This window comes from Callorhinus ursinus, unplaced genomic scaffold (assembly GCF_003265705.2).
Source record: "Callorhinus ursinus isolate GAN/ISIS: 27379988/994484 unplaced genomic scaffold, GSC_fseal_2.0 scaffold1, whole genome shotgun sequence".
NCBI lineage: Eukaryota > Metazoa > Chordata > Mammalia > Carnivora > Otariidae > Callorhinus > Callorhinus ursinus.
The window spans coordinates 135,004,193-135,030,197 of NW_027397063.1; the positions used below are offsets into that span (position 1 = coordinate 135,004,193).

At 39.4% G+C, this 26,005-nt stretch overlaps 1 long non-coding RNA gene across 1 annotated transcript; it reads right to left on the bottom strand.

The window, feature by feature from the left end:
• Nucleotides 1–806: 806 nt before the first annotated feature.
• On the bottom strand, nt 807–25,081 carry LOC141371273 (uncharacterized). The gene is made up of 3 exons (XR_012376092.1): nt 24,081–25,081; nt 8,981–9,033; nt 807–1,835 (listed from the first exon to the last, which is right to left on the bottom strand). It is a non-coding gene; the product is annotated as an uncharacterized lncRNA (long non-coding RNA).
• Nucleotides 25,082–26,005: the final 924 nt, after the last annotated feature.

Genomic DNA, 26,005 nt, shown 5'->3' on the forward strand with positions numbered 1-26,005 from the left:
CAAGATTACCAGTGATATCCACATGATATACAGCTAAATATTCTAAAATTATAAATCAAAGGAACAAACAATTGATTGAAATATATTCCATTCTCTTACTCTGAAACATATCTTTGTAATGACAAACTCGAAAATTATATATAAAGTTATGGTTTTTATATGACAGATAATATCAAACATTACTGGCTTTAATTATCAGTGTGTGTTTTTGTGTGTTGTATTGACCGGCCAGCCATGTTTAAGTGAATGATAGAAATAAAGATATATGTAATTCATAACATTTGATATGTTTATTTCATTAAATTTATTATATTTTTTTCATTTTAGCAAAATCTCTATGTAAATAATCAAATTTTGACATAATTTTTTAGAGATTTATTTGAGAGGGAGAGAGAGGGGAAAAAGAGAGCACTCACTCAAGCAGAGGGGAGGGGTAGAGGGAGAGGGAGAGAGAGAATCTCAAGTAGACTCCCCGCTGAGACCGGAGCCAGACGTGGGGCTCCATCTGACCACCCATGAGATCATAACCTGAGCCAAAATCACGAGTCAGAGGCTAAACTGACTGAGCCATCCAGGCGTCCAAACACAATTTTGTTTTAAGCATCTACAGGATCAAAAATTAAATGTAATTGTATTCCAAATAAACAAATTTAAATATTATTTCATAAAAAAAGTAAAGTAAAATAAATGTAAAACCCTTAAAAATAAAATTATTATGCACATGCTTTTAAAAAGATATTTTATTCTAAAATATTAAAAATTATATACTAATTTAACAAGCAAAATACAATTAGAAATCATGAATATTGATTTTACACTGAAATTTATTTAAAGCTGAATTTTAAAAATGTTATCAAATACAGAAGAAAATCTTTTAAAATGTTTTTTAAAAAGTAAAATTCCCTAATTCTAACATTTAGTATCTGTCTAGTCTACAGTGAAAAGAAGCTTATCACATTTCATATATGTTTCACCTAAAGCCACATACATACAAATTTAAGAACAATGCAAATTCTTTAATATTATGAGTTGTTCAGCAACTACTAAGGGCAAACGTGGGTATTATGCTTATTCATGAGTATCCCAGAGCCCTGTATCAGAACATAAAGAGAAACAAGGAAATGGATTTTCAGCAGTATCAGGAAATGGTATTTCATTAAACAAGACAATATTCCTTCTACGCTATCTGAGAAGAAGGATTTAACAAGTTGATTAAATTATCTTTATCTTTCCCCAATATATTAATCATCTATTAGTAAATAACAAATTGCTCGACAACCTAGCTACTCCAAACAGCATTTATAATCTCACAATTTCTGTGGCTCAGGAATCTGGGTGTGGTTTAGCTGGATGCCTATGGCTCAGGTCTTGCACAAGTTTGGATGATGAAGGTGTTTGTCAGGCTGCATCTCAAGGCTCACAGAGGGGGAACAATTCCATGCCAAGCATACTTACATGGTTGCTGTTGGCAGGCCTCAGGTGCAATCTGTCTATGAGCCAGAGACATCAGGTCTTGGCTATTGTGCATCTCTCCATAGGGCTGATCACATGTCAGCAGCTTCCTTCAGAGAGAGAGACACCCAATAGAAAAGTATAGTCTTGTTTTCTTTTTATAATGTAAATTCCAAAGTGACATCCCATCACTTTTGTCCAAGCTTATTTGTTAGAAGTTGGTCTCCAAGTCCAAGCCACATTCAGGAGAAATCAATTCCATAGGAACATCAGTACCGGGCGACTAGGACCTTTCAGGGGCCATTTGGATGCTGTTAATCATACCCTACTTCTTTTAGGCTCCAAACTTCCACACATGCTGAAGCTTATGCAGTTTGGAGGCCCTTTTAAAGTAAAAGAACACAAAATCACCAACACAAATTAGGAACAAAAATAAATATTTAGAATAAGAAAATAAATTACAACAACCTACAAACCTAATCAAATGGGCAGCTATAATAATGACCAAATCTAGAAAAATTAAATATTTTTACTAATTAACTGCTTGACACTGTGTAATACTTTTTCCTTACATTTTTGACAGTAAAATCTTTGATCATTTCTTTTTATGACAGCAAAATTATTATTTATCTTTTTATAGATAGAATATAAAAATAATGTAGTCTTTCATCTGGCCTGGTTGATCAAGATTTATTTTTTACTTTTGATATTTGGAAAAGTTTTTCTCAACTTTATACAACTTTTTATTGGCAAAGTCATCAAATTTGGGACATCAAATTTGAGAAAATATATATGAAGTTTCTTTCTTGTATGAGCTGTAAGACTTGGAAGATTTTTCTTTTTTTGTTCTCTTTTTTTTTCTTTAAGATTTTATTTATTTATTTGACAGAGAGAGAAAAGAGAGCACAAGCCGGTGAAGCGGCAGGTAGAGGGAGAGGGAGAAGCAGGCTCCCCACTGAGCAGGAAGCCCAATGTGGGGCTTGAACTCAGGACCCCGGGATCATGACCTGAGTCGAAGGCAGACACCTAACTGAGCCACCCAGGTGCCCCAAGATTTTTCTTTATATAGACTCGTTTCTAGCACTGGACATTTTAAGCCTTGTTTCTGCTCCACAACCTACATATTTCTTGTGCCAGGTGCCACGAGATACCCTCACTTCAAAATACAACCTCCGGATCCTGTGCACCTGTGTGGCACAGCTCTGGGTAAGTTGACACAGTTGAACTGGGAGTATTTCCAGAAGCCATTCCTACAACGGTACAACTACCAATAAATACACAACCCTGTCAGCAAATTATATGAGTTTCTGAACATCCTTTTAGTTGGAACCCCAATCTGTGGCCACTTGATATAAGGGAGAGTATGATGGAGATGTTGTCAGAGTGGAAAGAGACAGTGGCCTAGTTTTAGTTAAAACAGAGCATTTTTAGAGTCATGTTACAAAAATATGACTAAAGACCTGGCCTTTCCGAAACCTTTCCCATCGTTTTGGAAAAGCCTTGAAGTTTAAGCTTCATTAGTTTCTTCATAAATCCACCTCTGTTCTTGACAAAAACAAGCCAAGGGGGAGAAGAAATCCGTATGGTAGTATACAGAACAGATCTTCTAATTTTCAGAATTCAATAGAATTGAAGTTAGTCTTGATTTAAAAATGTAGTCACTCTGTGGCCCCCCTCTTTCCTGAGGGCAAGAACAAGGATATGGACCAGCATTTCCCTCCAGCCCCCTCCAGTTTCTATGATTCTGTGATTCTTTTTCTAGTGCGTTCGATATCCTTAGTGCATTCAACTGCTGAGGAAGACTCAAAGTTATCCACTTGAACTTGAACTAGAGGAAGGTTCCCACTGTCAGAAGAGCCTTGATAGTGAAGAGGAAGTTGGCTACAGTGCTAAGATCTAAAAAATGCTCATGATGGTGGCTCTGGGAGGGGGTGACTGTTGGGAAAGCTGGAGCACCCATCCAGCCTGGGGCCTCTGACACAGGGAAACTCCTACGTCACAAGTTGGACTTAGTTTTACCTCTAAATCATAGTGAGGCTCAGTTCTTCCTGTTTAATTTTATTTTCATTATTTTTCTCTGTTTAACCTGGTATTAATGGATTATTTCCACTCAGATGGTACCATACACCAAAAATGAAGCCTTAACTACAAGGGGTAAAAGAATTCAGCAAGGACATCTGTCATCCTTTAATTAGAGAGGCTCTAATAAGACCCAGAAGAAGGAATAATATCACATCTGAACACAATTACATTGTATCTGCATGCTGTCCAGCACTTAGCAGTCCTGGGCTTCCTGTTTCTCCATATGTTACAGAAATATAGACAAATCAGAGCATGCCACAAATCTAATCCCTGTTAGATTATAGGAACCAAACCTAAAGATGGGCTTTGGAATTCAATTTTACAAATACTCAGTGGAGGGATTTTTTGCTGTTCACAGAGGTTAAAATGTCTCAGTGGAAACTGAAGTGAAGTGATGAGGTATAGGTCAGGGAATTGTTTCAATGTTTTGTAACATGATCATTTTTACTAAGTCCCAGATTAGCGTAAAATGTCCAGATTTTTTTTGGAACAGTCCACATTTCAAATTTACTGTCTTATTCCTCACCCCCCAACCCCTAGGGAGGTTGATGTTTGTCACATCACTGTGACCGAATCTTTGGTTTAGAAAATACGAACATACAAAAGTTTGCCAAAAGAGAATGCATTCTTTACTTCCTGGAATGATTTTCTTAATTGCTAAAGCTGCAAAGATAGAAGAAGAATCTAGAAAAGTTGACATAAATTCTGCAAATTAACATGCAATCCGAATATACCTCTGTGGTATAAAGATATGGCTTCCTCATTAATAGTGAAATTCGGGAAGAATCTTTAAATCAGCTTTTAAGAAATTCATCATAGGTTGAGCCAAATGTGTGAGTAACATTCAGTACAGGTTGATTTCTGCCGTTACTTTTACTGGCAAACAATGGCCCCCTGCCAAAGCATGGTCAACCCACACAGCTGTTTTCAATGATTCATTTCCCTTGATTTCCCAGATGACCCATTGGGAAGGAGAATAGCAGGTTTCAAGCCCCAGTTGCTAGCCTCGTTGCTGCTAGGAGTCCTCCCCTTCAATTGTGGGAGCATTTTAAAGGCTAAAGTGAGGGACAGTTGCCCTCGGGAACAAAGTTGTTTCCGTGACTAGAGTGTAAGCAGGCAAGAAAGGTCAAGAAAAAAATGAAATGTTGATTTTATGGTGAGGTCCTCACCATAGCTCTGAATCATTACATGCCTACCTCCCCAAGGTTTCTGTCACACCACACCCTGACTTCAGCCCAACATTCCAACCACTCTAGCAGTTTCCAAAATACAGAAGGTTTTTTGAGCCTTTGGTACCATTTCTATTCCCACTGGCTGGAATTTTCTTCCTTCTTCTTTGTTTGAGAACCTCCTGCTACCTCCAAGATGCAACCCAAGTATTATAGTCTCTTGAGGCTTCTTGTGAACCTTCTAAGGTAGCTTAGACCCCACATTTTTTAATGGGGGGATGTTGCCCACGATGGGGTGAAAATTTGTTCTCGGTAGGCAAAAGACTCCTACTATTTTCATATATAAAGCCCAGACATACATATAGTACATAAACAGACATACATATCTGTGGTATGAGATTTTCATTTTGGGAATGCATTAGAAAAAAATAACTAAAAAGATTCCTTAAGTGCGCATTAATGAAAAAAAATTGAGAAACTCTGGGTTACATGCTCCTTTATCTCCCTAGTACATACTTTTTACCCTAAGTCTTTGATTTTGGATGGTTTGCTACTCATCGTTACTGCAGCAGAACCTGACTGATACCCGCCTTTTAAAGGCCTCTCTCCTCCCACCCAGTCATGGTCATAATGTTCTTGAGAGCTGGGACACGATCCTGTGTACCACTGCCCTTCAGAACCAGGCACAGGGCTGGAATGTAGCAGATACTGAGAATACTGTTCATTCAACAATTGTGCCAAGATCATGGCTTCTCAGTCCTGCTCACAACCCACTGTGCTCTAGAAACGAAGTTTCAATCTCTCTATCTGCAACAGCCAAAGAAGTGGTGACTGAAAGTTGAGCTTACAGTGTGGATGTGTCCCGTTCAAACACCCAACAAGTGCTTTGGCTCAGCCATTGTTCGACATGCTCTATTTATGAAAGTGATGGCGTACCCCAGGTAACCTATGTCTCTGTCAAAACATTTCCATTGCAACACCAGTTGAATCAGAAGTACTGGGTACCAGTTTGCTGCCATATTTGCAGCTTTATATCATGACACAGATCCCTATGACTGCTTTAAGTCACTTAAAAGTCAAAACTCTCCTTACAATGATCTGTGCATATTATTCTTTTATTTTGTATAATTCTTTTTTCAATATCCTACATTAAAATGATGAAGAAGAAGAAGATAGTGATGGAGAATAGCTAACTCTATGCAGCACATACTATGTTCCATTCATTTTGCTAGGTATTTTCCATCCATAGGGTCATTTAAATTTCCCATAGTTCTATGAGAACTGTATTACTCTTTCCTGATTTACAGACGAGGAAATTGATGATTAAGGTAATTAAACAATTAGCCCAAGGACTCACACCTAGAAGTGGGAAAGCTAGAATTCAAATCCAGGAAAATCAGACTCCAGAGCCTAAGTTTTTAAAACACTATGCTAATTAAAAAAAAAAAATCTGTCTCAAAAATATATGAAGAAAATTCTACATTCTTAAGGCATCTAAATAACGGTGATGATGATTGCTGTTAACAAGATTAAATACATGGAAAGGGCATTTCAATTTGCAAAGGAGGATGAAATCTTGCCTTGGGATATGGGCATAACATTCCAGTTATAGGTCTATCTGCGGAAAACTGCCTGTCCCCAGAGGAAGGAGTTGAAACAGATTCTAAGGAAAATATTGAGATACTGTGGAGAATTTGCATAATCCAATTTGTTGTTAGTTATCAATTACAGAAAAGTATGAGTATGTGTATGGGGGGAGAGGGGTTGGTCAAAGAAGACAGAGGGAAGGAAGAGGGAGGGCAAAGAGCTAGAAGACCAAGCTCTAGTTCTTTGCTTTGAAGAGTTCCCCCAACCCTCCTCCACTCCAGGTTCTTGTGTGCAGGAATTTTTTTCAAAGAAGTTGGCATAACAATAGAACATCAGGTCCCAAAAAAATAAAAAGAAAAAGAACAACCCACATGTGGAAAGTGAGTGCATGGTTCAGAGACAGTGAAATAAAAACAGACCTTTGCCCTTTCTAGAAGAAATCACCTTCTCCCTGTGGCAGCATTTCACTTGGCCCTTTTGAAAGATTCAGCCACATTTTGTAGCATTTCAAAATGCTACAAATCAGAGTGATATTCCTTCAACTTACATGGAATTAATTTTTTTTATGAATGGCCTTAAAACAGAGGGGAAGTGTGATAAGAGTAAAATAGAATTTAACTCTTTAGCTAAGAAAGTTCTCCCAAATGAAATTTCAGATTTTATTTTTATCCTGAAAAGTCCTACTCTCCAAGAAGCCCCTTTGTGAGCAAAAACTCTTTTCCTAAAACTTATCACTAAGGTTGGTTTACTCCTACTCATCAGCTCTTTTGTTACTGGAAAAAAACACAGCCTAGGTGAAGGGCAGGTCTCTGGAGTAAGACTCGCCATTGCTGTGTTCTCGGGCAGATGACTTCCCTTCTCTGACCCTGTGTCCACACCTACCAAATCAGGTAATAATATTTACTTCTCATGATGAGGAGTTGAATGAGGAAGCATATATAAAGCTTCGGCTCAGTGTTTTCTCCCGTTCTTTCTTTTATTGTAAAATGACTGAATATTGGTTCGCTGTCATTTCTCTTAAGATTTTTTCCAACTTTATAGACTTTATAGTTCTATGGTAGTTGATTCATATTGTCAGAAATGTGTTTTCTACTCAATTGGCTTTCCTGGTTGAGTTTGGGTAAAATTTTCATGGGTAATGGGAGAACGGGGCAGATAGGAAAGATGGCAAGGGGGAAATACGGCGGTGTGGTCTCACGGGCAGAGCTGACTTCTGTTGCTTGTGGTCTGAATCAAGGAAAGCTGCATGGTCACCCCTGGCACAGAAACTTTCAAAGTCACTCTGTACCTTCTAGCTAAACAGATGTTTCTCAAGAACGCCAGTTGGAAAGGATGATGGAAAGCTGTGAGGGACACAGAAAAAAAGATACTGAAGGTTATAGAAGAAAAAAAGGATCGTTGCATTAAACTATTTGTTTAATCAGTGAGCACTTTATCGAATATACCATGTACATTACATTGTGCAATCTTTTCAATAACATAGGATAGAAACATTTTAACCCCTTTTGCAGATGAGAAAACTGAGACCCCAAGATGTTAAGTTTAGTCAGCTAGTAAACACTCAGCCCAGGATTCCAACCCAGTGTGGGGGTCCAAATGCTGCCCATTTTACAAGCTGAACGCCAATGATATAAGAACCAGGATGTATAATTTAAATCATTTTAAGCAAATATAGGGAATGTATTCATTTCATAAGCAAGTCATGGGAAGGAGTAGGAAGAACTGGCTCTATTGGATATACACATTGTTGGGTTGCCCTATGCCTTCCTCCTGCCATCCTTCCACCCCCACTCCCACCTGTGCTCTCACTTCTGCCTCTTGTCTATTTCTCAGGGAATGTTAATTTCTTCTCTGCATAATCTTTTCCCTGGTCTGAACCCACAGCCACAAGCAGATTCAGTGTTGTATCTTACAACCATGTGTCAAGGGAAATAGAAGTCTCCTCTGCCTTCTTGAAGAAAAACTACTTAGGAAAGAACCCTTATTGTTTTGGTTCAGTTCCACATCCATGTCCGAAACACTAGGAGTGCACCTGGAGATGGTTACAATGACCAGGTCATGTACCTACTCACCTCGCCAGAGGTCTGCAGCTTGGGAATTGGAAACCCCTTGCAGAATCACAACCTTGGAGGAGAAGCAGCTGCCTTAAAAAGGAAAGGAATTGTTTGGGCCAGATAAAACAACAAATGACCACTCTCTAGGTAAAGAAACACCTCAGACTTTGGAGGTGGGTAGAAGTAAGTTTTAACTCCAACCTGCTACTTCCTGAATGTATGACATTGAACATTAGTTACAGTGGTAAGTGAGATACGAAGTAACAAATCCAAGAACTGTCAGTGCTAAATGACTAATTGCTAGATGAAAGAATGATAAAGTGCTAAGTAAATGCAGGTCCTCATCTCAATATAACTTTGATCTGTAATGTAAAATTTTCCTTATCAGGGTTTATGATTTTAGAACTGCCCTCCCTCCATCCCCACACTGTGGCCATTTTCCCCAGACACTGTGTTCAAATAGATTGTAAGCTCCTAGAAAGCAAGAATGGTATTTTCTGCATCTTTTGTATTCTCAGAACATCTGGCAAAGGGCTAGGCATAGCCCTGTGTTAATAACACTTTCTAAAGAAGTACTTTTTAACGTAGATCATTGAAAAGATTTACAGACTTATCACATTAGGAGTCCATACTCACCTTGAGCACTGCTTTTGCTCCAGATGTTCTAGGTCCTGGGGGAAAAAGCATTTCTGAGAATAGGCAGTCAGAGTGTTAATATTCACTTTTATCTAAAATGTGCAAATGAGTGACATTTTATCAATTTTTCTGGCCTACAGTTGCAAGGTTATGTTAAATCATTTTCATATTTGATAATAGTGTTGCCTTGAAAATGAGGAATATTATGTATGTTAAGCCCTTGCCACATGCTCTGCATTATGAATTCCCAATATTTAATTCTGTTCTTCTCATGATCATTTTTCATGCATTTCCATGTATTAATTATGTTCACACTGATGTTCTGAAATCACCTTAGCCAAACTCATTATATACTTTGATGGAAAAACACTTAAATCTAAATGACAATTTACATTTACCTTTCTAAAATAGATTTGTAATGATGTTAAAGACTTTCCCCTAAATAGGCGCTGATTTTGAAATTCTAATTGAATTTTATATTTTGCCCCACGAAAAATAAGCACAGCATTATTTTGGCTGAAATTACTGGGTATCTTGCCCAATTATTCATGGCTTTGAAACATGAGTTGCTATTTCTTGTCCTTTTGTTATGGGGTTGAAAACTTTCTTCCACAAATACCATGACCTGTGGGTGAATACCGAAGAGACAAAGGCAATCTGAGGATACAAAGGCTCGTCCGTATTGTGTGTGGAGAAAGTTCAAGTGCAGAGGGTGCTCGAACATTAATTTGGATGTCAACATTTATTTTGTATGGTAATGGAAGGCATGAATCTGCTAACTTGGGTTACTGATCATGCTCCAATTGGCCTGAGTCCCTTTTCTTCTGATTACTTTTCAGTAAAGCCTTTGAAGAGCATTCCGTTATTCTAGAATACAGTCTAAATTGATAAAGGTTGCCCGGAAGGGTTTTAGCCTCCCCCTAACTCCAGGGCCTCATCATGCCAGTCACTCTCGCCACGGCCCAGCCACGCCCCAGCCACGCCTTCCTTCAGTTGCTCTGAGGAATGCACCATGCTTCCCACTACTTCATAAAATGTGTTCCTGTATCTATTCCTCCTCCCTTCAATGTTGTCCCCTTGCTCTCCCTTACCTAACTCTCACCAGCTCATAAGTTCGTGCTTAAATAGTATTTCCTCCGGACCTCCCAGACCATATGAGAATTTTCAAAGAGCCAGTGCTTTAGGTTTAAATTTCTAAACTTAACCATTGTCTCCTTAGTAATGGACAGTTTTGTCTTAAGACTAGCGGGAACCGAGAAGAAAGAGCAGAAGAGCAGGGGCATGTGGATTCCTTAAATGCTTTTTGTGTCCTTTTCCCAGTTCTAGTTTCCCAGAGAACAAAGTCAAGGAAATAGGAACTGAAAAGGCAAAAGCTCGAAGGATGGATCCTGCCACCGATAAGCCAACAAATCCAACAGCTTTCTTGGGCTATTCTGTGAGTGAGATGACAAAGGTGCTCAGGAAAGCACAGCGGGGAAGTGGTCCATGAAAGGACTCCATCCGGGCAAATGATCAGTCCCGCCTGTCTGTGGGGTCTCCCCAGGCAGCTCTGAGCACTGGGCTCCTTACTGTCAGTGATGGTGCCTCTGGGGACACTCTCAGTCCTACTTCCACTGAGCATTTTTAGCCAATGCCCTTGTCTGTCTTTAAATAGTTTACAGAAGTTAAGAGTGTGTATGCACGTGTGTGTATATTCTGATGACTACAAACATATTTCAAATTTATAATTTTCCTACACAGTATTCCATATTCACAAATGACATTTTCCTACTGCTTCTGAAACATAACTGGTGATATTCCCAGAGCCATGTGAGTAGGTAAGAGAGGAGACCTCTGCTCTGTGGAAGACTGACCTCAAGCTACAATTTCCTGTCTAACATATATCCCATACTTTCCTTATTCGCAGCGCCCCGGCAATTAATTATTTTTTTAACATTATTTGATGTCTCCTCCCAATAGTCTCTATACGTTATAAGGTTTGGTACTGTCTTTCTTGTTCATTGCTTGAAGAAAATTCAGTTCATTCATTGAACATAGCAGATAGTTGGTAAATATTTACCAAATGAGCAAATGAGAGACTCAGGTGGGGAGAGGGGAAGGAGACAACAAAGCGAATTCTAATTTTGTGTTTCCATGCTAGCTCTGGGCCTCAACGTTATGTGCTCTTGAAAGGCCTCCTTCTTTCTTCTCTTGCTTCTCATCCTCCAGTGTGAACTTTAATTCCCTTATCATTTATTTATTTAAATGCTCTATAACTGAAGGAAAAAAGTCACTCATTTTTGTGACTGTGGAGGAACCACTTTAAATTGTTCCAAGTTTTCACATTTGGTTAAATCTTACTGAAACCTGTGGGGATACATGATCTTTTAGAGTAAGTTCTAAAATCTTTGTTGTTGATGTTGTTGTTCACATCCAGGCAAGAATAGGTGAGTGTGAGCAGTCATTATTCTATTTGCATATAGTGAAAGAGTCATTCCATATATATTTCAAATAACACAGTGGCCAGGTGCTTCTTTGAAATGCAGAGTAAAAAGCAAATAATGTCTTGGACTAGAAAAATTATTTGTAGTGATACATATGACCACGGAGATTCACTTATGAGACCGCAGACTGCACAACTGGGCTTCCTTTCGAGATGAGGAAAAGCAACGCATGGATTGAGCAAACAGCAAATTACAGCAGCCTTCTGATTAGCTGGAGACAGAGAATAATGTTATATCACTGGGCTCATTCTGAGTTAAGCTAGCCTGAAACTTCTATGGTCAGTTAAAAACATAAGAATGAGTTGCCACAAAACATTCTAATAGAGGTCTAAAAATTAAGCGGAAGAGATGGGTGAGGTGTGTGAGGGGCAGTTTGTTCTAGTTGACTGCTCCGTATCAGAAGAAGTGTTCCATGTGAGTGGACAAGGAAGGATCCAGAGAGGGGCCAAGCAAGACCTGCGGGTCAGCTCCTACTCTCCTCTTTGGGCAGGCACCTTTGTGCAGTGCACAAACCATACAACCATAAGCTGCAGCCCTGCTTCCAGTTTTAGCAAGATATGGAATAAAGGGACAGAGTTTGATGGGAAAGACCCTTGTTGTATCTTGATACTTTCTTGACACATTCATTTTCTTTTAATTAGCATGAGAAGCACAGGCTTCTCATGACATTCATGGAGCATGAACAAAGACTCGGGCTTTGACATGAGAGAGAACTACAAGATAAATCCCGAGTTTATCACCTACGAGTTCAGTGACCTTCTGCTCTCCTCTCTGAGCCTGATCACTTCAACTACAATACTGAAAGGATAGTGTCTTCATTAGTAATTTGTTTAAGGAGTAAATAAAATGAGGTCTGTATTGTGCCTAGAACACTCTTTGGTATATAGTAGGTGCTCCGTAAATCATGTTGCTGCTCTATTATTTAGGGTTTTGTTTTTTGTTTTTAGGGTAGGATTTCATCAGGAGCCTTGTTTAAAGGAAGGATGCTTATCTTGATCTGAGTAAAACCACACAGATTGTCTTGCTCCATGAAATTATAACAATTGCTGGCAATATATCAACATGTCAAATTAATTAAATGAAAACATTTTCTTGAATATTTAACTATGAACAAATAATAATGACAATTGAATGAATTGGAGCTCTTGGCTGATCTCTGACAATACCAAAACATGTAACAAATTGTCCTTATTCATGAAGCGACCTGAATACCAATGGATCATAAAAATACAAAATATGCTCATTCTAGGAAAGGATATAGACTCTGACCATAGAGATGTCTGCCTGATTTACACAACTGAGCCAGTATGATGACTGCTTTTATTTAAAAATGTATATCATAAAAATAAATAAGTAAATATAAAAATGTATTTCATCATATCCTCATTTTTCTCCATGACTTGAAGAAGTTTGTTTCACACACACACACACACACACACACACACACACACACACACACTGCTTCTGTGAAGATAGCAGAGCACGCAGAATGCAGAGGTGAGGGGGTGTGGGGCTGGTACTTTATATTTCAGTCCTAGCTTCGCAAGCAGTTATTTTGCACATGGATTTCAAAAAATAATTACATTAATCAAAACTCTATTTATTCTTCTGCATCAGTATTGATTTCACCTACACTCACCAAATTTATATTCTGCCTCTTTAATTGCCTGCCTCTTAACTGCTTCTCACTTCCCTGGGCTAAGGGGCACCTATGGATCTGCATAACACATATACGCTCAGCTCAGCTCTGCCTTCTCCTCTGAAATAAGATGTCTTCGAAACTCAGATACAAATAAACAGGAATTATGTTCATTTTTTTTTCCTACCTTTGTTTCTCATCAGATCACCTCCTGACATTCTTTGGTTTACCCTAGTGTTTTATTTACATTTGCTGGATGAGAAAGTGATGACTGCATTCTATTTAGTGCTCTGAAAATGGATAAATTACCTCATTCTTGGCATGACATTTTAGACTACAAAAATTCAATGGCAACTCAGATCTTTAGCAGCAACTTAAAAAGCTAATATTAAGATGGTATGAGATATCCATGTAGAGTATCTCATTCAAAGAGAGAAAAAGAAAAAAATAAATAATGAATGTAATAAAGGTTAACATTTGCAGGAGCCTGAGTAGAAAGTAAACAGTAATTCTTGCACTGTTATTGAAATGTTTTTGTTAGTCTGAAATTATTACAAAATTTAAAAAGGTTTAAAAGACAATGCCAGATAAAGATTTGAAATAATGATGACCCGTGACTATGTCAGGTGGGGACTACGGGGTGTGATTTTGCAGAATGGGTATAATTAATGAGACCCACAGGTAAAATACACAGTATGAGCCCATTAGATAACATCCTGCACCAAAGCTCAGTCACCTTTAAGACATATTCATCTCAGCTTAGTAAATCCTGGTAAAGATCTTCATCATTTCAAAAATCCAACACACACACACACACACACACACACACACGCACACACACACAAATCCAACACTAGTCTTCCAAGTCACCACCAGCAAAATGAAATAAGATAAAACACAAAATAAAATAAAATGTGAAGGCTTTCAAATAGTTTGCTTCGAACACAATTCCAGCCAATATTAAATATCATTGCTTCTCAGTACCAAAGAAGAGACCAAAGAAAAGCAACCCAATTTGCAAGTCATACAGTGGCAACCTCATCCATATCATACTTGTGATTAAAGTTTTTTGTGTTTTGTTTGTTTGTTTGTTTCTAGGTACTGGGTCTTTTAATTATCTCAGTGGTCTCTAGGAAACCCGCCAGGCATCTAGCACCCGCAGCACTGACATCCATTCACCCCTCTCCCTGCAGAACAAAGCCATCTACACAGAAAACATGGCATTGCACAGTAAAGTGCTGGGGAAATGGGTGTGCCCTCTGCAGAGTCTCTTAATCCTTCATTCACTTCAACATCATGGCATTTTATGGCCTCCCTCAAGAGACAACTCCAATTATTTTCACAGTTTATCTAGGTTTCTGGAAAAACATGTTTGAAAGTTGCCTTCCTACCCCATTTCCCCTGACAGTAGGCTTACTAAGGAATGCCTATTGCCTTTACATTTTTATTTCTGAGGAAAAAGTGCTCACTCGACATTTGTTTTCCATGTGGTTCCCTGTGAGAGACACACACAAGCAGGAAGACTACAAAATAGGAGAGGATAAATTGGGACGATAAGATAAACATGTACTTCAGTTCTGAAGTCCTGACCTATTTTTTAAAAGTTAAGGAAAGAACAAGATCTGTTCCTCCTCCTAAGAAATTCCATGGGCATTCTCTCAGTGCTGTGGTAATGTAGAGCATAAAGTAGCTCTCCCTATTCCTGGAAGGAAAGTTCAGCTTTTTAAATTTCCGAAAGAAATGACTGTCATCATTCTTTATCTCTCAGCAACTATTTCTTTTTGGTAGCTCGGTGATGGCAGCTATCAGAGTTTGGACTCAAGCACTAGGGTAAGCACTAAATTTCCAAGATTCCTTAATTTTCAGAGTTTTCGATTCAGAATGTTTTGGAAAACAAAACAAAAAAAACAAGGAGTTTGAAGGTCAAATGTCCATTGCCTGATTATATAGAATGGCGTCTTTCTGGGAACAGAAACTGGGAATCATTTGGAACATGATTTTATTATCCTGATGGGAATGCAACAAAATTTATTCCAAGAACACGTTGAAACAGAAATCTGTCAATTGTAGCCAATTCCAGATTACTCATGAACCCTGGGGACAGAGGACAGAGCCAGTGAGATTCCAGGGTTACGTGAATTCTCCTTTTGCTCCTTTCTTCTTGCTCCCCATGTTCCTTCATGCCACAGGATCTTGGAACATGCTGTTCCCTACTGCACACAATAAGGCTGTATCCAGCTTTGCCTTTTCCTTATTTCTGTTCTCATACCTATATGTAAGTCTTACTGATGATCCAAAGGATTGAATCAGCAGAAGGGACATTTACTAATTCAACAACTATTTGTGTGGTCAGTAATGGGCAGTACTTTCTTGGCATTGGTATAGGAATGAAATAAGGTAAAGGCTTTGCAGTCAGCAAAGGAGACACAACCATGAACTGTATTCTAGCAGGGTCAATGCTCTGGCAGAGACATGAATGGAATGGAAAGCGACATAACATGGGGATTAAGAACTGGTGTTCTGGAGCGACACTGCCCGAGTTTAGTGCAACTCTGTCACTTCCTAGCTGTGTGACCTTGGACAAGTTATCTACCCTCTCTGGGCCTCTGTGTCCTCATCTGAAAAAGACAGTTGATGATAATATCGTATCTACCTCAAAAGGTTGCTTTAGTGATGAAATGAAGTAATATATATATATAGTGCTTAGAAGAGCACTTGCATGAAATAGGGTTTGTTCTTATGACGAATGCTATAGGAGTTCAGAGGAGTACATGACTAAATCTACACAGACACTTTACAGGAGACCTAGCATTAGAACTGCATTTTAAAGACCACATCAGCATAGAAAGCATAGACTTCTCTTTCAAACATCTTGACAACACCAGAAGGCATTTCCAGATTGCAGAGCACCAACTCATGATGGCTATGTAGGTTCTAAGTCTCAACCTAATACTCTTTGCCTCGAGTTCTTTTCCTTACTCTTTAAGGAAATCATTCTTTTCTATTTTGAACAAATGCCACAAAATCATCTCAGAATTCCCTCATGAATGATCCCAGTTTTGGAGAGAGTATATTTAACCACAATAACCAAAAGTATTTCAGTGTGAGACATCTGGAACATGTGTCCTAAATTTCCCTGGACTGTAACTGGGCTTCAAAGGAAAGGAAGTTGGTGATCTATCTCTGCTTGGGAGATTCTGGAAGAGGCCACATGGTCAAACTACCTGGAGACACTTGCTGAGAACGAAATGGATCTGGCTGAACTTACTTACCATTAACTATTACTCCCTCTGTATACTCAAGTATCTCAGACCATCAACAAATAATTGTAAGCGACTTCTGGTCACATCCAACCAAAAAGTCATACCTTGTATATCAAAAAGAAGACAAACTTCAAATTGATGAGTTCTTTTTTCCTGGACAGTGTCTGTGCCATAGTATATATGAAAGATGAAAAGAAAACATACTGAAGGTTGGAGCTGCCTTAAGTTTCTGTAGAATGTAAACACGACAAAATAAACTGAAAACTCCAAATATTTAAAGCATTAGGTTTACATTGAGAGTTAAAGAAATTGAAACTATATGTATGCTTTATTTGGCATAAAAAGCAGCCTTGATAGGGGGAGGATGGCATAAAGTGATTAGGCCTGGGATGATAGAATAAATGGGAACCCAATGTATTTCCCTATAGAAATATTCAAAATCAAAGCAATACCATGCACTTTTTATATTCCTATAAACTGATAGCCTTTGAAATTATTTCTGTATATTTATGAACTCTCTCAAATGTCACTTAAAATGTTTAAAAAGAATAATTAAAATGTGTCCCTGGGAATGGCAGCATAAAAGTGCATTAATTGTTTTATGATTAAAAAAAATAAAAGGAATTTGAGTTAGTGTCAAGTGAATGAAGACCTTTGACAAAATAGAAAGTGGTCAACCCAGGGATCCATTTATTTTTCTTTCACTCAAGAAGCACACTTATTCAGGGCCCACTATGTGGCCCTGACTGTAAGGTAGATTTTTTAAAAAGATTTTATTTACCTTAGAGAGAGAGAAAGAGTGTGAGCACAAATGGGGAGGAGCAGAGGGGGAGGGGGAGGGGCAGAAAGGGAGGGACAGAGGGAGAGGGGAAGAATCTCAAGCAGACTTCCCACTGAGCACGAAGCAGGACACAGGGCTCGATCTCATAATCCTGAGATCATGACCTGAGCTGAAACCAAGTCAGATGCTTAACCGACTGAGCCACCCAGGCGCTGGGTAAGGAAAATTTGTTTTAGTCCTCAGGGAATGTGCCAGGAGGCAGATGACTAATAAGTGGATGTGACCCAGCTTTGGAAAGCCAAGATGGAGGCACTTATCAGGTGCTATGGGGACGTCAGAGGGATCTAACTCAACTCAGGTGAGGCAGAAAGGTAGTATGAAAAAGAGTCCCAGAGAAGGCAATTCTGAGCCCTACTCAGCTTGCAGGATGAAGCAGCATCAGCAAAGGGGGGGTCTTGGGAAAGGTCTCTGGGCATGAGGAAAAGCAACGGAGCAAAATCCCAGAGCAGTGATTCCAGGATACGTTCTGGAAAGAAAAATTATTTCTACTGAGAGTACAGTATGGAAATGCAATATTAAATGCAAGTCTTGGCCAGGAGGTGGAATTCTAGACCTAGCCTGGGGCCAGGTCTTTAAACACATTAAGGAATGCAGATTTCATCCTTCAGGGCAATAGGGGATGTGGAAGAACCAGGGAAATGACGGAAGGAAATCAGAAAGATCCCTCTGGCCACAGTGAGAAAAGAATTGGAGCACAGGACATGGAGATGAAAAACAGAAAGACTTTTTTTTTCTTTTACTTTAATTAAAAAAGACTTTTTTTTTTTACTTTGAAATAATTATATATTCACAATAAGCGGTAAAAGTACTAGAGAGATCCCATGTATCCTTAACCCAGCTTCTCCTAACAGTAAAAAGTTACTGAACTATATAATACAGTATCAAAACCAGGAAAATGACATTGCACAATACTATTAACTAGACTACAGACCTTACTCAAATTTTATCAACTTTTGCATATCTATAGTTTTATGAAATTTTATCACATATATAGATTCATATAATGGCCACCACAATTAAGACCGAATTCAAGTGAGTTTTGATAAGGACTTGAGCAAAGAAAAAGGGAGAAAAGATGAGAGATTCAAAAAATAGTTAGAACATAAACTCTAAGAGTTAAGAGGGTGGATTCTGGAGCCAGACTGCCTGAAGGCAGCATCCCAGATCTAGCACTTTCTAGCTTTGTGACTTGGGGTGCTGTGTTTTAGTTCTCTTGTCGGCAAAACAAAGATAATCATCATAGTTTCTAGAAATGTAATGAGAAGTAAATAAGTTAATGTTTGTAACAAGCGTAGAACCCTAGTTGGCATATGGTAAATGCTATGAATGTGTTATCCATTACTGTTAAGTAGAATCTAGAGATGAATGGAATGTGGAGGTGAAGAAAAAGTAAAGAAAAAAAAAAAAACAGAACTTAGGTTTCCTGGTAAATGGCACCGGTATCCACAGAGATAAAAGAATAGGTTTGGGAAGGGTGGAGTGAGTAAAATTTGAGGCGAGTTCAGTATTCATAATGGAGTTGAGGTTTAGTAATGTTTGTGTCAAATTTTTATCCCCTACGAAGTGTAGCATGAAGATCATCTAGAAAGAAATGCCTTTCATTCTGTAAGAGGCACTTTTTCTCTAGTCCACAAGGTTAATTCAGAGTATACCATTAGCGTGACCGCATGCAGGAGACTACACAGAATACAGAATGTGATTTGCGGAACCCCTAACAGGTGTGACTCAGGGAAATTTGGTCACCTTCCTTTACCCTTCAGCTTCCACATTATTGGCTGATATTCTCAGGAATCTTGATGTCATTCTTTATCTTCTCAGGTGATTCACACTCTAAGAAGTGAATGTCTCATAGCTCTGTTTCTGCAGATTTAGCTCCAGTTACTTTGGTCTTGGAATGGACCACTGGAAGACTGGACACAAAGTAGAATTCATCCCACAGATGGCCTCTCTTTGATGTGCACACTGTGGAGGTCTGCTATTTCTTCATTCTTCTAGCCTATGGTGGGAAATGGCCCATCAAAATATAATACCGCATTGCCCTGCAGTGATTGGTCCAGTGAGTGAGCATGGGGCCAAGCTCTGGAAATCCAATTTTACCTTCTGGGAATTTGAATCACAAAGAAATAAAAGGGGAATGGATCAGCATCCCCTTCTGGAAGAACTCTAGGGAGAAGAATAGTCCTCTTTTTGGCCATTCAGTCTTTTCTTTGTTTCTGTGAGCCACCTTAGCTCCCTTTTACTACATCCTTTTTCTCCATTAGTTAGCATTCTTTTTTGTTGCTTGCAACCACAGAACCTTAATTTTTAAAATTTTTTAAAAGATTTTATTTATTTATTAGAGAGAGAGAGTGAGAGAGAGAGCATGAGCAGAGTGAAGGGCAGAGGGAGAAGCAGACTCCCCGCTGAGCAGGGAGCCCGACGCAGGGCTCCATCCCAGGACTCCCAGATGATGACTTGAGCTGAGGGCAGATGCTTAACCGACTGAGCCATGCAGGTGCCCCAAACCTTAATTTTTAAATCACTATTGGCAAGGCTGTACTGTTGTTTGGGGAATAAAGTGGTACAAACCTGGAAATACTAATGTGACACTATGCATCAGTATTACAAACATATATAAATATATTTAAAATATTTAAATTTAAATATTTTGTATAACATTTAATATTATATAAATATATAAATATATTTAATATGTATTATAATTATATTATAACATATAAAGTATAGATTATAATGTTATATATTAAGTATATATTATAATATATAATAATATATGAATATATAAATATTTAAATAATATATTTAAAAATATATTTTATATATATTTATGTGTATATATATATATATATATTTATTTGACTCAGCGGTGTTGCTTCTAGCAATTTGTACCAGAAAAAAATGTTTAGACCAGTTCAGAGAAATATATGCAGAGGAGTCTTATCAAAATAAAAACTGGAAACTAAATGTCCAAGAAATTGATCATTTGCTGAAAAAAAAAATAGGGTACAGCAATGTACTAGAATATTATACAACCATTAAAAATGATGATGACATATGTATATTTACTAACTGGAAATGAATCCCATAAAATAATCAGTAGAAAACACAAGTATAAAATATATAGTATTAAATACTATACTATACTATATATATATAAAATATATAGTATTGATCCAATTTTCATAATGTAGCATGATTATATAAATGTGAGTAGGTGTGCAAACATGTGTATGTGGGTGTATGTGTAGCTGGAGAAAGAAGTTTGAAAGGATATGTGTCACATTCCAAAAAATGGAGATTATTTATGGATGATGGGACCATGCCTCCTTTTTACCTTCATCTTTATTTTATATTGTCTATATAACCTCCCATACATGTTATTTATAATCAGATTTTTTTTTGAAACATGAAGTATCTCCTCTTATGCAAAAGTCAATAAGTATTTTCTTCTGCTGCATGGGCACACTTTGCCTACAGTTGTTTTATAGATAGGAAGAGACATTTTAATATATAAGAGGTTGAACCCAAGGCCTTAAATTGTGTCAAAATTAGAGAAATAGCATGTGTATTAGGTTTCTATAGTTGCTGTAATAAGTAACCACAAACCTAGTGGCTTAAAACAACAGAAATTTATTCTCTCATAGTTTCAGAAGTCCAGTCACTGTCCCTGGGCTGAATTCAAGGTGCCCACAGAGCTGCACTCCCTCCTAAAGTTCTAGAGGGGGATTCATTTCTTGCCTTGCCAGCTTCTGGTGGCCGCCAGCATTCCTTGGCTTGTGGCCACCTTCCTGCTTTCAAGGTCACATCACCTACTCCTCTTCTGTCTATAGTAAAAATCTTCCCTCCCTCCCTCTCTCTCAATCATATGGATATTTGTGATTACATTTAGAGTCCGCCAAGATAATCTGGGATACTCTCCCCATCTCAAGATCATTAACTTAATCCCAGCTGCAAAGACCCTTTTTCAATATAAAGTAACATTTACAGATATCAAAGATTAGAACTGGGATGCCTGGGTGGCTCAGTTAGTTAAACCTCTGCCTTTGGCTCAGGTCATGATCCCAGGGTCCTAGGATCAAGCCCCACGTTGGGCTGCCTGCTCAGCAGGGATTCTGCTTCTCCCTCTGTCTGCCACTCCCCCTGCTTGTGCGTTCTCTCTCTCTGACATATAAATAAATAAAATCTTAAAAAAAAAAAAAGATTAGAACCTGATATCTCAGGGACACATTTTTTTATCCTACCACAATATGCTATCCTAAAAATAAGAATCCCACCCTGAATTTGACAAGATTACTGATTACTATTAACCAAAATGAGATGCTGTTGCCACCACCATGCTGATATGCATATGGCCTATGAGCTAGCCTAAATGTTTAATGCAAGAGGACAGATCTGATACCTGATTTATAAACCCAGTGCTTCTCATGTCCAAGAGAAGCCTCAGCCTCTTCCCTTTTCTGAGGTCCCTAGTATATTAAAAAATTAAGAAATCCCAAACAGTGGTACTTGGATGACTCAACTGGTTAAGTGTCCACCTTCAGCTCAGGTCATGATCCCAGGGTCCTGGGATCGAGTCCCACATTGGGCTCCCTGCTCCAAAGGGAGTCTGCTCTCCCTCTGCCCTTCCTCCCTCTCATTCTCTCAATCTTTCTCTCTCTCTAGAATAAATAAATAAAATCTTTAAAAAAAGACAGAAAGAAAGGAAATCCTGGAACACCTGGGTAGCTCAGTTAATTAAATGTCTGACTCCTAGTTTCAGCTCAGGTCATGATCTCAGGGTCATGACATCGAGCCCCACACCGGGCTCCACACTCAGTGGGCAGTCTGCTTGGGGTTCTTTCTCCCCCTCCCTCTGCCCCTCCCCCTGCTCTCTCTCTCAAATAAATAAATAAATCTTAAAAAAAAAAAAAAAAGGAAATCCCAAACAGCATTAGAAAACTTGGCATATAGTACACACACTCCATGATCCTCCTAAGAAGTTCTGCTAGGAACTCTATACTTTTGGAATTGACCATCCAGCTTTCAAACCATCATCTTGCTCACAACCCTGTGCAGTGAGTGTTTTCTTTTGGTCCAGTTAATGTCATCCATAGCCAAGGCTGTCATGCTGCCATATCAGACCATAACTAACCTGGCCATTGTGCATCTCCAAGATGCCACAGCTGTCTAGAATCTGGGAGATGAAACCATAAACAGGTGAAATTGTGTCCAAAGAATTCTAAATATAGAGCTGAATGAGTACAACAGGAAGCTGAGGGTAAGCAAGACCTAGGACAGATGAAGGGACAGAGTATGTACGAGGTCTAGGTTGTCACAGAAATGAAGTTCAAATCAACAGAAAGAACCTAGACATTTGAGCAGAGCTGTCAGCTCAGGATGTGAGGATAAGAGGCAGAATATGGAGAAAGTTCCCAGAGCTGGAATATTGAGCACTATTTACCTTGTATCCATCACTGTGGCTCAGTGCTTTATACTCATTCTTTCATGCAACCTTAAACACCCTTGCAGGATAGATAGGATGATCTTCACATTATAGATGATAAAACTGAGGCTGAGAGAGGTAAAGTAAACTTTTCAAAGTCACCTTGGGACAGAGACTAACCCATGAGTGGAGAGGGAGATATTCGGGGGTGCCAAGTTGGCTCCAGTAACTGGAACACTCTTAACTCCTTTCCTTAGGCCTCCCTAAATTTATGTTCAAATTACTACCCAGTCATGCAAAATGGGTGATAATTGGCCATCGCATGGTTGGGAGAAAAGCAAATAAATGACAAATTAGCTAATTCTGTAGCTGAGAATAGAAACAGGTTCTAATTGTGAGCTGTCTAGGTTTGTCCTGGCTCTTTGTCTCCATAGGCCACAAACTATACTTTCTGACTCTTAACCCAAAGGAATCCTGTGTACCACTGCCCTGTGGTTTCCCTGCCAGTAAAGCTGCAGATACTCCTAGACTGTGTCCCCTCCTCTGAATATTTCTGTTTGATCTCCCCAAGGCTCTACCCTCTTTGGTGTTTCTCAAGTGTCTCACCTGAAATGGTTCTCTCAACCATGCCAGCCTCAACCCTCCCAGGTAAGATTCCACCCTCTCCTCTTAGGCCTCAGGACCCCATGTTCGGCTCTGCCCTTTTGTAATCACCCAAACCAGCAACCTAGTCCTAGAACTCTCCAAGAACTATAGTCCAAGAACTATCATGGTAGAAAATAGCCCCCACCTCGTTTCCAAAGCAATAGGAATCTTAGCGCTCGCCAGGCTGTCTCCATCAGTGCCACAGGAGCTAATTTCTACAACCCTGTTGATGGACAGCAAAAGCAAGGGGGATTTTAAAAGGTCATGTCTAAATTTAAATGGGCTGAATACAAGAATGATTCCAAAACCCAGACCAATAGCACAGGACACATAAGAAATGGCAGGTGGGTCTCGAGGCAGCACCTGGGACATAGACAGAAGGCTTTGTGCGCAATGTTGGAGAACAAGCGTGTGCGTAGGGATGGGGGGTAGTTAAGGTCACTGTGCTGATTTGGACAATGAGAAATCTAGGGCCAAGACTAATGCAAACTTCTTGAATGACTTCATTCGGAGGTCTGCGGTCTGAGTCACCAAGTAGCCTTTCTGGACACCTCCCTACTGTTCATCTCTTCTTGGAGGTGAACGCAATAAGGTTACAGAAATTCTTTACAGAAGCAGAATTGCTACTCCAGGCAAGTACCTGATGAAGTAACACTTCCAGGAGGTGTATATTGTAGGCTTTTTACCAATCCCTGAAGTATTTTAGCTATAGAACATTCACTGGGGCCACAAGAATGTGTCTGGCTAAGGCCCATTAAAATAGTAAAAAACAAAACAAAACAAAACACCAAAAACAACTTAGAATACCTGATCCTCTGAAGAATGTATTCAACAGACAGAACAGTCTATTGGAAGGAGAGTAGATCCATTCAAAGCCACCTTTGGTAAATTCTTTTGCAGTGTCCTTGTTTCTAATCTAGCCAATGGACGGCATCACGTCTTGTTTTTTATGTTTGTTGGCTTATTAAAAAGCACACCGGCTCACTGACTGCATGTCTAGTGGATATAATTTTGACCAGCCTGTCTTCTTTCTTCCTGAACACAAATCTGAAGGTTGACTTTTTGCCTTTCAAGCCCAGACATTTTTTAAGATCCTGTCATGCCCCTTGAGAAAGTCCAGAGGAAACAGGTCCCCTGGGAAGTGTGCCTGTCCTCCAGGTGGGGAGGCAGAGGGGTCTCCGTGGAGCATTTGTCCTCTTTGATCGGCTGAGCACTTCTCTGTGGTCAGGAAGAGAGGGCAGAGGTCTGCGACCATGGGGACCCCCCCACTCACTCAGAGCGGGAAAGGGAAATGGTTTTCTCACTGAGATTTGGCTGAGAAGTCCCAATCCAAGTCAGGTCGACGGCTGCTGCTTTTTTATCCTCTAACTGTTTCTTCAAAGAAGACATAAAAAGGTCTTATGTTTCTGCTTGTAATTTCAAATTTAAAAGAACACCTGGCCCTTCTGCCGAGGTTGATTCAGACATCTGGTACAGCCATCAAGAAGCTGGGCCAGGGGCTGGCAGGACTCCAGTGCTTGCCTCTTTCTCGGCTTACTCCACACTTTGCCGGGGTTATCAGAGTATTCCTACGAGTGAAGAACAGTCTGCACTTTCTTCACCCTGCTCAAGTGCTCACTGGGCTTTCTACAAATGGCAAATAAAGGAGTGAGTACTTTAAAAAGTATTCTGTGTTTGAAAATATCTTAGGAGAAAGCCTCGAATCTGGTAACATCGTGATGGCAGCACGGCTCACCTGGGGCGGCCACCCCTCTGTCTCATAGTCACCGGCGTGATTTGAGAAAGAACTGTCATTCCTGGGTGTTGTCACTGAAACCTAACCCCTGAGCACTGACGGGAATTCTGTTTGGAAAATGTTTCTTGATTCCTTTCACTTCCTGTTTTTCTAAGCTCAGAAACAACCAGTAATTAAAAGGGGGAAAAAAAAGGGTTTCAGTTTCTGCTCAAGACGGAAATGATGGCTTCCTCAAATTCCTGCTTCAGAGAGTATACTGTGAGATCAGCAGTCTGATGCATGTCAGTTTTTCCGGGAGGTTTGAAGAGTGGAATAAACTCTCTAGGACAGTACCCAGGTTCCTGAATTTTGAGAAAAAAAGATTTTATTATAGAGCTTCTTGTACCAAGTTGAATTTTTTTTAAGATTTTTATTTATTTATTTATGAGAGACAGAGAGAGGGAGGCAGAGGGAGAAGCAGACTCCCCGTGGAGCAGGGAGTGCAATGCAGGACTCGGTCTCAGGACCCTGGGATCATGACCAGAGCTGAAGGCAGACACTTAACCAACTGAGCCACCCGGGTGACCCATACCAAGTTGAATTGTTATCTGTATTTCCATCTCAGTCCTCCGGAGGGGTGAAGAGACCCCAGAGGGCAGGACTGTTGGTTACTTGACTCATAGATCAGAAAATTACACAGAGCTTAGGGTACAGCAGATGGATACTTAAGTTGTTAAATAAAAATGGTGGGGAGTTGAAGAAAATATCTCTGGAAATGTTTTAAATGTACACGTTCTCTGGTAAGAGGCAATTGGAATGGCTTAAATCAGGAGTCATCCAATGACAATCTGAGAATCAAATCCAGGAGCTGCCTTTATTTTCAATAGAGTTTTATTGGGTGCCTGGGTGGCTCGGTTGGTTGGGCGGCTGCCTTTGGCTTGGGTCATGATCCCAGGGTGCTAGGATCGGGCCCCACCTGGGGCTTCCTGCTCAGCGGGGAGTCTGCTTCTCCCTCTCC